Genomic DNA, 15583 nt, shown 5'->3' on the forward strand with positions numbered 1-15583 from the left:
CTCCCTGAAGGAAGGCTGCACCCCAACAGAAGGCAGGCACACACTGCGAATGGAATTGGCGTAGGGAACACAGATGCTGCTGCAGGTGGAACTGGCTGCACAGAGCACCCGCTCAAGTGTCTGAGAAATAAGGACCCGTTGGTGGCATCACCTTCCACACCTGAGCTGGGGCGGTGGGGAGCCTGTCACCACCACCACCCGGGGCAAAGACCCCCAGAACCGCACGAGCTTACAAACTCACTGAGGCGATGAGCGAGCAATGCGCGTGGAGTGATGCGAACACGCAGACGTCAGGGCCACGCGCGGCGTTGGTTTTGTGCCTCGACCTGAGCGTGCCTTGGGTTCCCAGATGGCTGGTTCTGCATTATTTCTGTATGAGATGCATGTTTGCCTCTGGACTGAGTGGAGACCCATCCTCGCCGGTGTTGGGGGCACCACCCTATCCACCCAGGGCTCGAGTAAAACAGCAAGGCAGGGAAGACTGGGCTCACTCTACCTGTCTGGCTGATGGGCCAGTGACATCCGTCTTCTGCCACCCGTGCTCCTGGGTCTCAGCTCCTCAGACCCGGGTGGGATCTGCACCCTCTGCTCCTCAAGTCTTCAAGCCACACCCTCCCAGGACTCTAGCTTGCAGGCTGTGGGTCCTGGGACTTCTTGGACTCCATAGCCCCTGCAGCAAGCCTTCCCCTGGAGACACACGCACACGTGGCTGGCTGGCTGTCTCTCTGGAGTTCCCTGACTAAAAGCTGCCCCTAAAACAAGTGGTCTTCAGAGTTTCTTTCTAGCCCTAAGATCCCAGCGCCCCTCCTACAATTCTAAACGGAAAGATGAACGGAGACCAGTGGACAGAGGTGTGTGCCGAGGACAGCGGCGCTGGGCAGGAGGGCACTAACGCTCTCACTAAGCAAAGAATCAATGTTGCTTTCCACAAAAATGAGATCAGTAAAGATTTCTTCAAACAGAAATGAGTTTGTTTCATGATTTGCTCTTAATACATAAGAAATCATAAAAGTAGGCCTATTAACAATTACGTAAGTCTTTAGAGGCCCTTGAACTACTTCTGTCCCTTTGTGTTTTTATACAAAATAAGCCTGAGGTTAAAGAGAATAACGTCACTGGCCACAGCTGGGGCCACGCGAGGACACAGCTTATACCCATGAGGTCCCTGGGTGCCCCGAGTCCTTCCCTTGCTATTTATGGAATTATGGGAGAAACCAGGAGGGTCTGAGCATGGACCTGGCCATGCCCCCAGGGGCCAAGGAAAGCATCCATCTATCCAGTCTTCCCTCCAACCCCGCAGTTCCCTCCTACCCGGACTCTTGGGCTGACGCGGCTCATGCACTCAGCAGCGCATTCATTCAGTGTTTAGCTTTGCATCACGAGGGCCTCCTCTGGCCTCCTCTGACCACCCCTGGACCTGCAGTCTGCACTAGTCTGCAGGACACGCATGGACAAGGTTGATGGATCACGGCCTCCAACGAGGAAGGTGCCAGGCAAGGAGTCGGAGACGCCAGGGATGGGGCAGCACTCACCCGGGGAGGCGAAGGCCGGCAGCGGCCACCACTGAGGACCTCCCTTCCCACCCTGAGGGCAGCTCACCCAGGGAGGCTAAGGCCTGCTGGCACCAGCCACCACAGAGGACCTCCCTTCCCACCCTGAAGGCAGCTCACCCAGGGAGGTGAAGGCCAGCACCGGCCACCACTGAGGACCCTTCCCACCCCGAAGGCGGCTGTGATCACGTTTCCCATCGCACTAAGAGACCCCTGTATTGAGCACAAACCTTTTCAACCTTCGAATCAATAAAGAATCACAACACGGACATTCCCTCAATCCAAATGGCCAACCCACAAAACAGACACGCAATCATACACATTTCCTGTGGGAAAGTCAGTCCCTCCCTGGGGCCTCGCGCCAGGGGTGGGGGAGCATCATGGGGAGACCCCCCAGCCCCAGCCTGGCTCCTCCCCCTACAACTCCTTTTCCCTCTGCCCCCGCCCCTCCCCACCCCCTCCTAGCTTCAGAGGCTCCTTCCTCAAATTCTTTCCCCTTGATGAAGTCATTCATTCCCAAACTGCAAAGCAAAGGCACGGGGGCTCAAAAGAAAACCCACACCATGGCCCGTATTTTAGATTCTCATAAGTTTGAGAATAACCAAGCAAGAATCTTTGGCATCTGAATGTGGTCTGAAGGCATCTCAGCACAATGCCTGGCACTGGCCCGGAGTGGATCATGGGTGTCTCGGACGTCTTCGTAACTCTACACCAATTATTTTGAAACATCACTAGCAGAATAGAACCATGTCAATAGTTACTTCTCTATTAAAAGTAGCAAAAGACTCCAAGCTGCCCTCAGGGAACATCCTTCCCACGAGGAGTTTCTGCATCGAGCCTTTCAGGCACAGGCCTCGCCCCCGGGCCCAACTCCCTCATCCCTTCTCATAAAGTAGCAAAGATAGCGGGGAATAAAGCAAGTGAAGGAGTCGGTCCCACACAAAACGAGCTCCAGAAGCCACAGCCACTCTCCCAGTGTGGGAGCCAAGTCCAGACACCTGGAAACCCCAGCGTTCCCAGCGAGGAAGGCAGAACAATGCCATTTCCCCCGAGTTTAGGGAGACAGCACCCCACGTCCTCTGGCCTTAATACAAGAGACTTCACATAAATGATTAGAATGAATCCACCACACACAGAAAGTGGGCTAAAGGCTAAGACACCCATGTACATGCCCAGCAAAAACGCATTAAAGGAACACACAGATAAGCAAAGTTCTCCTGTTATCCACGAAATATTCAGAAACAAATCCAACAAGCAATCTCTTTGCAATCAAAAGAGCAATTCAGAGGTGCAGATTAAAAATCAAGATACAACTGAACCCCTAATACACCAAGAACCAAGCTCCACAGAAGTGAAATCACATCACCACCTCCCAGCTGAAGGAAGCAGCCCTGGCCACTGGCCAGCTGTTCACTCGTGGGTCAGTGAACGAAAGGCAAGGCTGTCCAGGACAACGAGGAGATGTTAACCTGAAAAGGGCAAAATTGCAGAGGCTGGAGGGACCTTCCAGGTAACCCAGACCCCTCAGTGGACAGAGGACCCCCGTGGGGCCACAGAGCCCAGAGCTCCAGTGTGTACGGGGCAAGCACTCAACTGCAACCCTGATGATGTCCGAACGCCTTCTACGTCTCTGCCCCATTAACAGGGAATCCGTGAATGCTAAGGAAATCTAATCCATTTCACAATACATTTAGATTTTTAGCAAATTAAAGATAAACAGTGAGAAACTTTGGGAATTAACCAAAATATAGTTCACTGAATGCCCAAACTCAAAGTTAGTGTCCAAGAGGTGATAAGCTGTGTGTGGTGGTTAACGCCTGTAAATTCCAGCAGTTGGAGAGGTTGAGGCAGGAGAATCACTTGAGCCTGGGGTTGAAGGTTGGGGTTGCAGTGAGCTGTCATTGCACTACTGCACCCAGCCTAGGAAACAGAGTGAGACTGTCCAAAAAAAAAAAAAAAAAAAAAAAAAAAAAAAAAAAAAAATTTAAAGGAGTTCAAACGAATTTGCCCATACCCTTTAAATTTTCACTTGGGTACATGGGGTGATCTAGTTCCTTTTTCCCTTGCAATACATGAATAATCTAACAAATAATTAAATATAATCTAACAATTAAATGGAAAAATTTTCCCATTTCATTCTTCCCTATTTCAGGGAAAAACTTAAAATTATTCCCTCTTTCAGGGAAAAAGCTAAAAATCATTTTAAACCTTCTTTCCACAAAACAGTATACTCAGTTAGCTCTATCTGTTTTATAATGTGGAATTCTGCTTCACATGTCTACAATACAGTTTTTGTTAAACAGCGTTTATGTAGACAGGCAAGAGAGAAATACTTGGTCTATGTAGAAGCAGCAGAAGACACGTTTTAACAGAAAAGGGAGAAGATACCACCGTGTGGATCATCCGGAAATTCTGTCCTCATCTTGTCCACACACACAGAAAACACCCAAGCACGTGCCTAGTGTCCAACAGGAGCACAGAAAGGACAGGGATCGCTCCAGTTGTTTCATGACCAGCCCCACTTGTCACCACCACATAACAAAATCCGCGCAGCAACTTCAGCACGTTTCCTTCACGATTCCACGGAAATCAGGCTGAAGAACTGAGATGTTTTGCCCACCTTTGAAATCCAAGTGTGGGACTCATAGAAATAAATCCATTATGGGTTCACTTAACTTTTTCAAATTTTTACTTGAGGAAACCTATAAAGTTCTTGTCAGGTACATTAAGTTTTTCAATAATTTTTAAATGCAAAGGTCGGGCAAGATTTGTAAAGAAGTACACACATATGGCCCGGGGCAGTGGCTCACACCTGTAATCCCAGCACTTTGGGAGGCCGAGGCGGGCGGATCACGAGGTCAGGAGATCGAGACCATCCTGGCTAACACAGTGAAATCCGGTCTCTACTAAAAGTACAAAAAATTAGCCAGGCATAGTGGCGGGTGCCTGTAGTCCCAGCTACCCGGGAGGGAGGCTGAGGCAGGAGAATGGTGTGAACCCGGGAGGCAGAGCTTGCAGTGAGCTGAGATCACACCACCGCACTCCAGCCTGGGTGACAGAGGGAGACTGTCTTTAAAAAAAAAAAAAAAAAAAAAAAAAAAAAAAAAAAAAGGAGGTACACACACACATGCCACGTTCTTCTCTCAAAGAGACGGGCCCTTTTATAAGATTCCAGATGTAAATGTGGTTGTCACCCTGCTTTTGAGAGGATGGGCTGTTTTAAGCATGAACAGACTTTTCCTCCATGCTCCCAGGATGCACCATGGGGGACAGCGCTGCCGCCACCTCCTCAGTCTCTGCTCAGGGTGGAGCAAGGGGAGCTCATCTATCTCCCGTGTACACCGTCAACAGGCCAGGTGCTCAGGAGGGAGCTTCCAGGACTCGCTGTAGGCATTCGTCAGCAGGGCGGGCAGTGCCTCGTGCTGGTGGGCATCCAGCAGTAAGGGGGTCTTGCACTTCACTACCTAGGCCCAGCCCCAGAGGGGAAAGAGACACCTGTATCGTAATTAATGTGTATTTATAGACACAGAGACTCCGCAGTGCATGGTGCAGAACTAGAAGGAATCGTGGAAATAAGAGGAAAGACATTTGGTTACGACTGGCAGAGCCACCTCAAGCCTCGGCACTTCCTGCCGGAGCCCTCACTAACCAGACTCCTCCAGGGTCACTGCCGCTGCCTTGCCCAGCTCATGACAGGGCAGACGGTGACAGAGCCTCAGAACAACCTCCCACTACATCCTCACCAGCCCAGGGGGATGAGCTGCTCATGAGTGTCCCAAAGCCTGAATGCAGGAACGCAGAGGTGACTGAGCAGAAAGGGGGACAGCCACAATGGCCACGGGTGTGCAGATATTGCTGGGCACCCCAGCAGCCCTTTCCACCTTAAAGAGGACAGCCACGGGTGTGCGGATGCTCCCGCATGACCCAGCAATCCTTTCCACCTTAAAGGGGAATGGTCACGGGTGTGCGGATATTTCTGGATGCCCCAGAGCCCTTTTCACCTTAAGGAGATGTTCACAGTCTCATTTCAGTCTCCAAACTATTCAGTGAGGTGGGAGGAGTATCACTGTGGACCAACACTGATGGGCATCAAGTAAGGGCAATTTTACAACCACGTCTCGACCATGAGACAATCAGGTCTTTGGTCATCTTGGTCAAAGCTTTTTCTGTAACAAAGTCGGATAATTAAGTTGAACTTTGGATTTCCAAAGCTTCTTACAAAAACCATATCTTCCTAGGTGTGGCTCCATGGTGTCACGTGCACACATCAGTAGGCAGGCTTGTCAAGACTCACTACACGGGCCGGGCGCGGTGGCTCAAGCCTGTAATCCCAGCACTTTGGGAGGCCGAGAAGGGTGGATCACGAGGTCAGGAGATCGAGACCATCCTGGCTAACACGGGTAAACCCCATGTCTACAAAAAAATACAAAAAACTAGCCGGGCAAGGTGGCAGGCGCCTGTAGTCCCAGCTACTCGGGAGGGTGAGGCAGGAGAATGGCGTGAACCCGGGAGGCGGAGCTTGCAGTGAGCTGAGATCTGGCCACTGCACTCCAGCCTGGGCGACAGAGGGAGACTCCATCTCAAAAAAAAAAAAAAAAAAAAAAGCGTCACGGCACGTTACACGTTCACCTGAGAAGGCTGCTCAATTGTTGATGGCTCTGGCGTGCTCTGAAATGAATTTGCCACTTCAGCCTACACTCTACTCCCTTGTTTGGTTCAAGAAAACCAAAAGGCAGAATTTGTTTTGGCCAATCGCCTGCTGCACCCAACTGCAGAGGTTTTAATTATAGTACTTTCATTGCATCATAGAAAGCAGAGTCATATAGATCAACTTATTACCACTCCAAAGGTTTAGTAAATCTCCAGATAATCAGGCAAACATTTTAAGAAGCTACATTAAGGTTTCCAATATTTAAAACTATATCCATGCTTCAAAAAACCACCATTCCCATTGTAGAAGGCCAAATGCATGGGAGAAAGAAAGAAATGTGCTGAGTGCATTTTTTTTTTTTTTTTTTTTTTGTAATCTTACAGAGAAACTGCCACTTTAAAAACGGCTCTAGTTCCTGGCTCCAGATATGTGCTGGGTTGCCTCACTCAATTTCAACTCCACCTGAAGCTGGGAAACGAAATCCATTCCCAGACTGCAGGGTATGAGAATTCCCACTTCTGGAAACAGCCTGAAATGCAGACTTGTAGCAGAGAATTCTTTCCTGCCCACCCTAACCGTCCTCTGCGGAAGGCAACAGTCAAAGACAAGTCCACCCCCCTAGGCGCAACCGCACCACGAAGAACCATTTCAAGGTGGGAGGTGCCCACTGCTCCAACGGCAGGCCTGCCGGCATCTCAGAGCAGCCAGAACTGCTCCCTCCTTCACAGGGAAGGGGAAACAAGGCCAGGAGGAAGCCGTGGGGGAAGCGAAGGGGTGGCTGATTGGGGATCAGAGGTTTCCTCAGAGGGGCCTCAGACTCGGGTAAGGAGAGAAGAGGAGGAACCAAGATTTGGCTAACAAGCGTTTTGTTCTGATTCATCAGTGGGAACAGGCAGTTTAGCTAATCATTTATAAGGCAGAGAAGGGGGATTTGAAGGCCTGTGTCTCGCCCTGTCCTCGGTAAATGGTCATCCGAAAGTCAGCCTAAGCCACATGGGAAGGGGCTTCTTGCAGTAAAAGTGGGGACGCAGTTGTGGGGAGGGGGAATGTCTTAACCATCAGTTTTACAGGATCACAAGGCTCAGGCAATGTTCAGTATTGTCACACACCAAGGTTTTAACAGTCTGAAGAAAACTACAGTCCTAAGGTGTCAGTTCTCAAAGCCCTTAGGTTCCTCCTGGCTAAGACTCCCAGAGAGTCTCCACTTCTTGCACTGAACCCCAACTTGCACAGGCACCTGCATCTTCCTCCTGCAGCAAATGCAGATGAGAGGCTGTGGCTCTGCTGCAGTAGTGATGCCATGGCAGCCCTGACACCACAGCAGAGCAACGGCTCTGGCCTGAATGTCCCCAAAACCTCATGCTGAAACCATCTCCAATGGGAAACTAAGAGGTGGGGAGGGTCTTTGGGAGGCCCCGCTCTCAGAACTGGGGTTGGTGTCCTTGTTGGGAGGCCTGAAGGAGCCCTCCTGCTCCTCCACAACGTGAGGCCTGATGAGACGCCTGCTGCCACGCGAGACCCGGTGAGATGCTGCCAACTGTGAGCCACAGGCCCTGGGGCACCAGATCTGCAGGTGCCTTGACCTTGGACCTCCCAGCCTCCAGAACTGTGAGCAATAAATGTGCTTACAAATCACCCAATCGACAGCAGCCGGACAGAGACACAGTCATGTTACAATATGAATCACATTCTCAGTGGGCCAGAGGCCTCCCCGTGAGCCACCACCATAAAGCAAGAACTCCCTGGAGGATGGAAAGGGGTTCCCAAGGAATTCTACCCAGCATCAGGGCATCTATCCTTTCTTGCAGGAAGATAACTGAGCCATGGCAGGAAACTACGGGGTGGGTGGGTTTGGACAGTAACATGTCACCTGTTCATCTAAGCCTCAGTCTCCCACCTGTCAACACGACAGCGGGGGTAGCACCCCTCACCTGAGCTGTTGGGGGAGGTAAGAGTGCTGGGTGATTAACAATTGTTAGCTCCGCAGAAATTAGGCAAAGAATCCACCGCTAAGTCTTATAAAACCAAACCAGCCCAGAATTCCACATCACTACTAATTTGCATGGGAAAATGCTGGATTCTCATAAGTTCTGGCATGTCATTTGTATTAATAAAGTTTGCAGAGTTTTCATATACTAAGTATATAAAACAGGAAAATAAATCATGCAATTTGGAGGCTGAGGCAGGAGAATCACTTGAGCACAGGCGGCGGAGGTTGCAGTGAGCTGAGACCGCACCACTGTACTCCAGGCTGGGTGACAGAATGAGACTCCATCTCAAAAAAAAAAAAAAAAAAAAAAAAGATTTTGCTGCTTCATACTAGTAAAGTGGGCAGATTCTACATGCCAACTCTTATTCGAAGGTCACCTAACACTGACTCAGGAACTCTCTGATGTGCTTGAAGCTTTAATCCTAACAGTGTTAAAGACCACTCCCCCAGGAGCTCTGAACAAGTACTCCAGGTATACGCTGAACAAGACCACACACTCTGACCGAAATCTAACTTCACAGACCCAAACTACAGAACCACAGAAGACACTGCTTCTCTCCACCTTTCTGTTCTGCCATCGTTTGTGTCCATTACTTTCTACAAACCATCTCATTAGAATTTAGGGCACACAAAAGGCCGATACAACACGGTTACTTTTCAAAGGTTTGGAGGTGAAGAGCAGATACAATGCATTAACTTCCTATTGCTGCTGCAACAAATTACCACAAATGCAAACCTCCTCTCAGCCCAGGAAGTCATGAGTCCCAGGGCTGAAGTCAAGGGGTCAGTAGGTTGTGTTCCTGCCTGGAGTCTCCCAGTTTATAGAGGTCACGCCATGCAGCTTGGCTCACAGTCCCACACCCCTCCGACTACTGCCCCGGCCTCAGCCCTGCACCCCCCTCTGGCCCCTGCCCCACCCTTGTCCCCATGACCCTCCGGCCCCTGCCCCAGCCCTGCCCTCAGCCCCACAGCCCTCTGGACCCTATCTCATCCTCAGGTCTCCTCCTGAGGCAGACTCTCATACTCCCTCTCATCAAGGCACATGTGAGGACACTGGACCACTCCTGGACAACCCAGGGTCCTCCCCCATCTCACTGTCCCTTACAGTCACATCTGCAAAGCCTCTTTTGCCATGTAAACTTCATTATACTAACATAATCATTTAACAAGTCCATTATGATGTAAAAATTGGCATTGTTTTCCTAATGAACAGATCAGTCACCCATATAACCTATAAAATATTTGACTATTAAATACACAGTACTGTAGGAGACAAAGAAGAGGAAGATGACTGGACCCTAGATAGAAGGATGATCATTCTGAACAGAATCAATGTAACTCGACATTTGAGTCAGAGAGGCCAAGCAGTAAGACTTTCAAAAAAGCAACCAGAAAGTATGTACCGTGCCTGTAGTTCACAGCTGAGCCTGGCCTCATGAGCACGAGCGTGCTGACACACACACCGGGCCCAAGTTTAAGATCTAATACAAGGAGCTTTCAACTGTAGTATTTAACTAGATCTTATTACAAAATAGCCTCTTGATTGCAGTTTTTAATCCAAAAAGTTCTCTGTGATTAAAGAAATTAATTTTCCCCTAAAAAGACATTTCTCTATCTATCATTCACATATAAACTAAACTGGTATAATAAAGAAAAAAGACAAATGTTTGACTTAGGGGGTTTGCCTATGACTTGGATAAGCATGATTTTCTTCCGGCCAAGCAGGGAGCAGCTGGACCAGACTGGAGGGAAGGAAAAACAAATTTCCACTCTGACCTCAGTTGGGCACCAGAGTCTTCCCTGTCAGAATGTGGATGTGGTGCTTCCCACACACCAGCCTCTGACAAAACTCAGCACAAGGGTGTGGGAAAAGGCCGTCTACTTCGGAAAAATCTGTAAGGTGCAGACACCTCAAAAGCTTCAGAAGACTGTAAAGCGCCAAGGAGACCACTGCACCCTTGGAGTTTACAGAAAATGGTCAGCAGCACACGTGCCTGAGGTCCAGGGTCACCTCCCAGCTGCTGCGACGTCGTGAGCGCAGCCCTGGCTTCCCCTCTGATGCAGAGGGCTGGTCACTCCGCCAGCAGCACTCAGAGCTCAGAACATTCTAGATGAAAGCAACGTGTTCCTTTTAAAATGGGGAACTGGGGCAGCACAACTGAAGCTCTACGACTGTCTCAACTACTGGGTTTTGGGGTAGCATTAGGAAATCATGAGAATCCAAATCTCAATTTCGAACAGACTCCAGATTCACTGCAGGTTCCAGAATTTCCTGAAACATTCTTCCAATTTATCACTCAGGATTCCCTTGCCAAAGCTAATAAAGTCTAAATTCCTTACGGAAAAGCCACCAATAAGCACCACCACAAATAAGATCAAATGACGCCCGCCCTTCGCACCAAACATACAAACTGTTACTCACACAGGACTGTGCTGGAGGCAGCTCTCAACTGACGCCGAATCCGTGAGACTTCATTATCCCCATTTTGGATGGAGTGTGAAGACTGTCAGGGAACCAGGGCCCCAGTGTAAAGCAGAGAACAGATCCTCTGACGCCTGCCTGAACATTTCCTTCCCACCTCTGTCTTGGATAGTGAACACCCTCAGAGCTATTGAGTCACCCGTATTTGCAGGTCATTTACCCAGCCACCAGGATAACATAATTATGCCATAAAAATGCCCTCTCAGGGCTTTGTCATACTTAACAAGGAAGCTCAGAAGGCTAGGAAAGCCCAAGAAAAGGGGAAGCATCCTCCAAACAGACAAAAACCAAGGAAAACTGTGCAGAGACTCTCAAGAGAGCAGAAACACAGCCCGCTGTAGCCTTTCAGGTCCTGCTGGCCACAGCCCAGCATTAGGTGGCACCATTTCCACAGATGCATCCTGCTGGGCCCATTTGAAAGGTCCTGTGAGAGACACTCACCCCCACCTTCCGGCTCCTGCAAGACCCGCTGCAGCCCCACTCCACCCCGGGGCCGACTGTGCAAGTCTCCCTGGTGAGACCCCTCAGAGCCTGCGCAGCATCTGAGACTGGGAAGCACCAAGGATCCAGAAACGCACAAACCTGTTCTCCTCAGTGCTGCTTTCTGGGTTCCAAATTGTCTTCAGAAGGAGTCCTGCACAAACCCCGGGCTGGGGAGCCAGCCACGGCCCAGCAGCACCCAGCTCATGCGCTCCACCCACCCCACAGAGGACCACGGAGGCCCCAGCACGCTCTGTCCGCAGGGGCAAGACACCAGAAACAGCCACAGTTCAGGGTTCTGCCACCCGCCCCACTGCCCTAATTACCTGCTGTGATCTGAATTCTCATTGGTTGGGAAGGTGATCTCGCAGCTCCGCTGCCGTAATTACCTACTCTGATCTGAAATCGCATTGGTTGGGAAGGGGATCTCACTGCTCAAGCTCTCCCTGCTGCCTCCTCGCAAACAAAAAATCCAAAAACCCCTCTTAAAGAACGTTTACTATAACCTCAAAACAAGACCCATTCCGAGACCAGGGAAGATACACACGCACATCTGACATCTGGTGGGCACCGAGTGACTGACGCCACGGCTTCCTTGTGGCCTGTGAAACGGGAGGCCTGTCACGGTAACTCAGGCTGGGGTCTGAATAGGGGTCTTCCAAGTAACTAGGCAACCAGGACACACACCCCAAAACCAAAGTCCCCGCATTCATGTACCTGCCAGAAATGCTGCGTGGCCATCACACCAGTTGTGAGCCAAGACCGATCTGTGTCCTGTGGCCCTCAAAACGTCCGTACATTCCTGGGCCCTGCACAGGCCTGCAGGGCACCCTGCTCGCCTCCAGTGGAGCTCTCTCCTGCCAAGGGGATGGCCCTGAAGTCCGTTGAGCTTTCCAAAGCTCTCCAAAGTCGTGCTTCCTCCCGCTTGTTCCGAAGGCCTAAAGCCCTGAAGACACCAGTGAGAACTGACCTAGCCTCTTAAGGCAGCTCAAACACCTAAACACAGGAACACTGGACCTCTCTGCCCTGGGGAGCAGTCGATAACCCACTGGACTAAGCAGAAGGCAAAGACCTCACATCCACAAGCTAGTGGCGCCCACGTTTGCATTCCAGGAGCCACCCATGTGAGTCAGTCCCTCCAAGGCTTCCAAGTCCCACTTGATTGTTTTCATCGTATCTCGATAACATCAGAGACATTATATCTCATGGTATCTATGAGATCAACTCTACTTTTATGAGCACATATACTCCCTGACTTACCATGGGATGAAACTGTTCCAATAAACCCAGTGTAAGCTGAAAATATCCTAAATAGAAAGTGCATTTGACATAATAGTTTCAACTTACAACGGGTTCATCCAGAGGCAGCCCATCTCGGGTCGAACAATTCACTGAGTGTGACTGGTTCACACCATCACAAGGTTGAAAAAAAAAAAAAAACTCACAAATGTAACCATTGTGAGCCAGGGACCATCTGTATTGTGGCTCCTGTCTTCAGAGACAATAGAAACATCTTCTTAGACAAGAATCACAATTTATAATCCTCAAAATGTTAAACTAAAATTAGTTTAACAATCTACAGGTTCAAGCAAACCCAAAGTAGGCCCACAAGGCCATTTGTGCCATTCACTAAGACACACCACTCTGTAATAACCCTCACCACAGCCCCTCAGTGTGGTTCCCAGAGGCGGCTGAGGCTTGTGGCTATGGACACTAATGAAACCAAAATCAGAGTACACAAGTGCAGTCAAGTCATATGACTTCTCCACTAGAATATGCACAAATGTTCTTCAGCAAATCTGATCTTTGCTTTACCTCCCTCCCATGACCTCAAAAGGAGTCCACCCCCCGCCCCCACACACACCCCACTTCAAAAGCATAATTGTTACTTGCATTCAATTCTGGGCATTTGGAATAGACCTAATGGGGGATTAAACCTCTCCTCCAACCCATTGCTTAGTCTTAGAGGATGAAGGATTTTGTATAACACAAGTCAGTATATAAAAGATCTTGTATAGAAACATACTTTCAAGTGGTCCTCATTATACTGATTCAAAATGCAAAGGACCCAACATACAGCGCAATGTCTATTAGAATGATTAATTTGTTCCCCTAAAAATCCTAATATCTACACAGAAAAAATAACCTATACACATTTTATCATTCTTTACCATATAGTTATACAAACAAAGGAGTATCACAAAAGCAAAAGAACACATTTGGTTTGACTCGCAGTTCTAAATTTAATATAAAATTGCTAAAACCACCAAGACAAACATGACTATGAAATATTTAACGGTCTTCACCTAAATTCAAGTCACCATTCAACCACCAATACCTCTGCTCTCCTTACAGGAACTTTCCAAAAGTAAATTCTGGAATTAACAGGACACATTTTTCTGGTGATAGAAATTAGGAAGAAATTGGTTGAAGGCTGTTCCTTGGCTGTCAAACTTTTTCTCAATATTTTGTAAAATAAAAGCATCAAACAGCTCTTTACAATAACTTACAATCTATCAAGCAATACTGGAGCAAGCTTTAAATAGCCGCTTTCTATCAGGGCTGACTAATATTAAATCAGCATCAGTCTCATGTCTTGCAGCATCCACAGTTTGTCTTCTCAAAACCACTTAAGATTTCATCATTAACTCAAACTATGTAAGTAATCTCCTTCATCTTTGACATGAAGGGGTGATTTTCCCCCAAAATAGTACCTCTTTCCTTGACATGATTTAATCTGTGGTTAGAGTATTTAACAGGATTTTTTTACTTCTTAGAAAATAAAATATACATCTTTCCAATATGAAAAACACTGATAATGCTATAGCTTAACCAGGTCAAAAGCTTTTTATTTTTTTTTTAAAGTTAAAAAAAGAACCTAACTGCATCTTTGGACCTTATGTGAGGCAGTGTCCAGGGTCACTGGGACCCCTACTTGGTCAGTGCCATCAGGTACCAGTTAAAGACAGAAACCCAAGCGTTCACTCAAAGTCCCTTCCCAGCGGTTCATCCTAGTGGAAGCCATGGGCACAAAGGAATGCGGCATTCCATGGAGGATTTTGGGGATAGGCTGCTTGAGAACATCAAAGTGGCTCACATCCCCCGAGTATAAAGCCAGTGACTGCTCCCGGCTTCAATGCAGCACCATCCACAGCAGCCAAGGTCCGAAATCACCTGAGTGCCCATCAACAGGGGATGAAGGGAATGTGGCCTGAACATACACAGGAGCAATACTCCACCACAGTGGAGAGCCCTGTCATCCGCGACAGCATGGAGCGAGCTGGAGAACATGACGTTAAGCAAACGAGCCAAAGAAACGGCGCATGTTCTCACTCATAAGCAGGAGCTGAGAGCAGATCTCATGGAGGCCAAGAGTAGGTGACCAACAGGGCCCAGCAGAGCCCACTCATAAGCAGGATGGGCAGAGGCTGGTAACAGGCACAAACACACAGCCTAACGGGAGCACAAGACCTACTATTGATAAATCAGCAGGGGGATGGCAGTGGGTCATCTACTGTGTATTTCAAAACAGCTAGGAGAGAATAACTTGAACATTACCAGCACAAGGAAAAGAAAGTATTTCAAGTGAAAGACATCCCAAGTACCCAGATTTGATCAATATAGGGATGAATCAAGATATCACATGCACTCTGAAAATATGTACATATATTATGTATCAACAAAAACCAAAACAAGTGACAGAAGCATTTGCCAAGCACATGCAGAAGAATGGGAAGCCTGACATGGTGTGGCTGTGTGTCCCCACCCAAATCTCATGCTGAACTGTAACCCTGTGTTGCAAGTGGGCCCTGATGGGAGGTGATTGACTCATGGGGGTGGTTTCTACTGGTTTAGCACAATCCTCCACGTGCTGTCCTCATGATAGTTCTCCTGAGATCTGGTTGTTTGGAGGTGCATGGCACCTTCCCCTTCACTCTCTCCCCTTCCAGCCATGTGAAGACATACCTGCCTCCCCTTCACCTTCCACCCTGATTGTCAGTTTCCCCAGATGTAGAAGCCTGTCCAGCCCACAGAACTGTATGCCGATTAAACCTTATTTTCCTTATTACCCAGCCTCAAGTAGCTCTTTATAGCAGTTGAACAGTACAGTCCTCAGGACCAGCAATGTTTTCCTTCTACCCAGCGGCCAACAAGGTCCCACACCCTAGCTGGTTTTCCGAAGCCTTTTCCAGAATGCTGGGGCTGTTTTGGGGATACTAACTTACCCCATCTCTGGTAAACCAGATGGGGCATCCTATTGCCTCTTACCACCTTTCTCAGAGAGATCCCACCTCTGAAACAGCCTCCGCCAGGGGCCTCTTTTTGCAGCAGCAAAGCTGAGTATTCCTTGCACTTCCCTTCTTCTAAATAAGTAAACATCTTAAGCTTGTTTTTCCATCTTCCCAGTTAATTGAAAAAAAAATCTCTTA

The 15583-nt window shown here is 48.7% G+C and overlaps 1 long non-coding RNA gene across 1 annotated transcript in view; it reads right to left on the reverse strand.

Moving 5' to 3' along the window:
• LOC139361122 (uncharacterized) overlaps positions 1-11286 on the reverse strand; it is a 71674-nt gene extending 60388 nt beyond the window's left edge. The window contains exon 1 of the long non-coding RNA XR_011618659.1: positions 11256-11286. This is a non-coding gene — a long non-coding RNA (uncharacterized lncRNA). The remainder of the gene's footprint in view (positions 1-11255) is intronic.
• Between the last annotated feature and the right edge of the window lie 4297 nt (positions 11287-15583).

The sequence above is a fragment of the Macaca nemestrina genome (genome assembly GCF_043159975.1).
Source record: "Macaca nemestrina isolate mMacNem1 chromosome 10 unlocalized genomic scaffold, mMacNem.hap1 SUPER_10_unloc_1, whole genome shotgun sequence".
In the NCBI taxonomy this organism is placed as follows: Eukaryota; Metazoa; Chordata; class Mammalia; order Primates; family Cercopithecidae; genus Macaca; species Macaca nemestrina.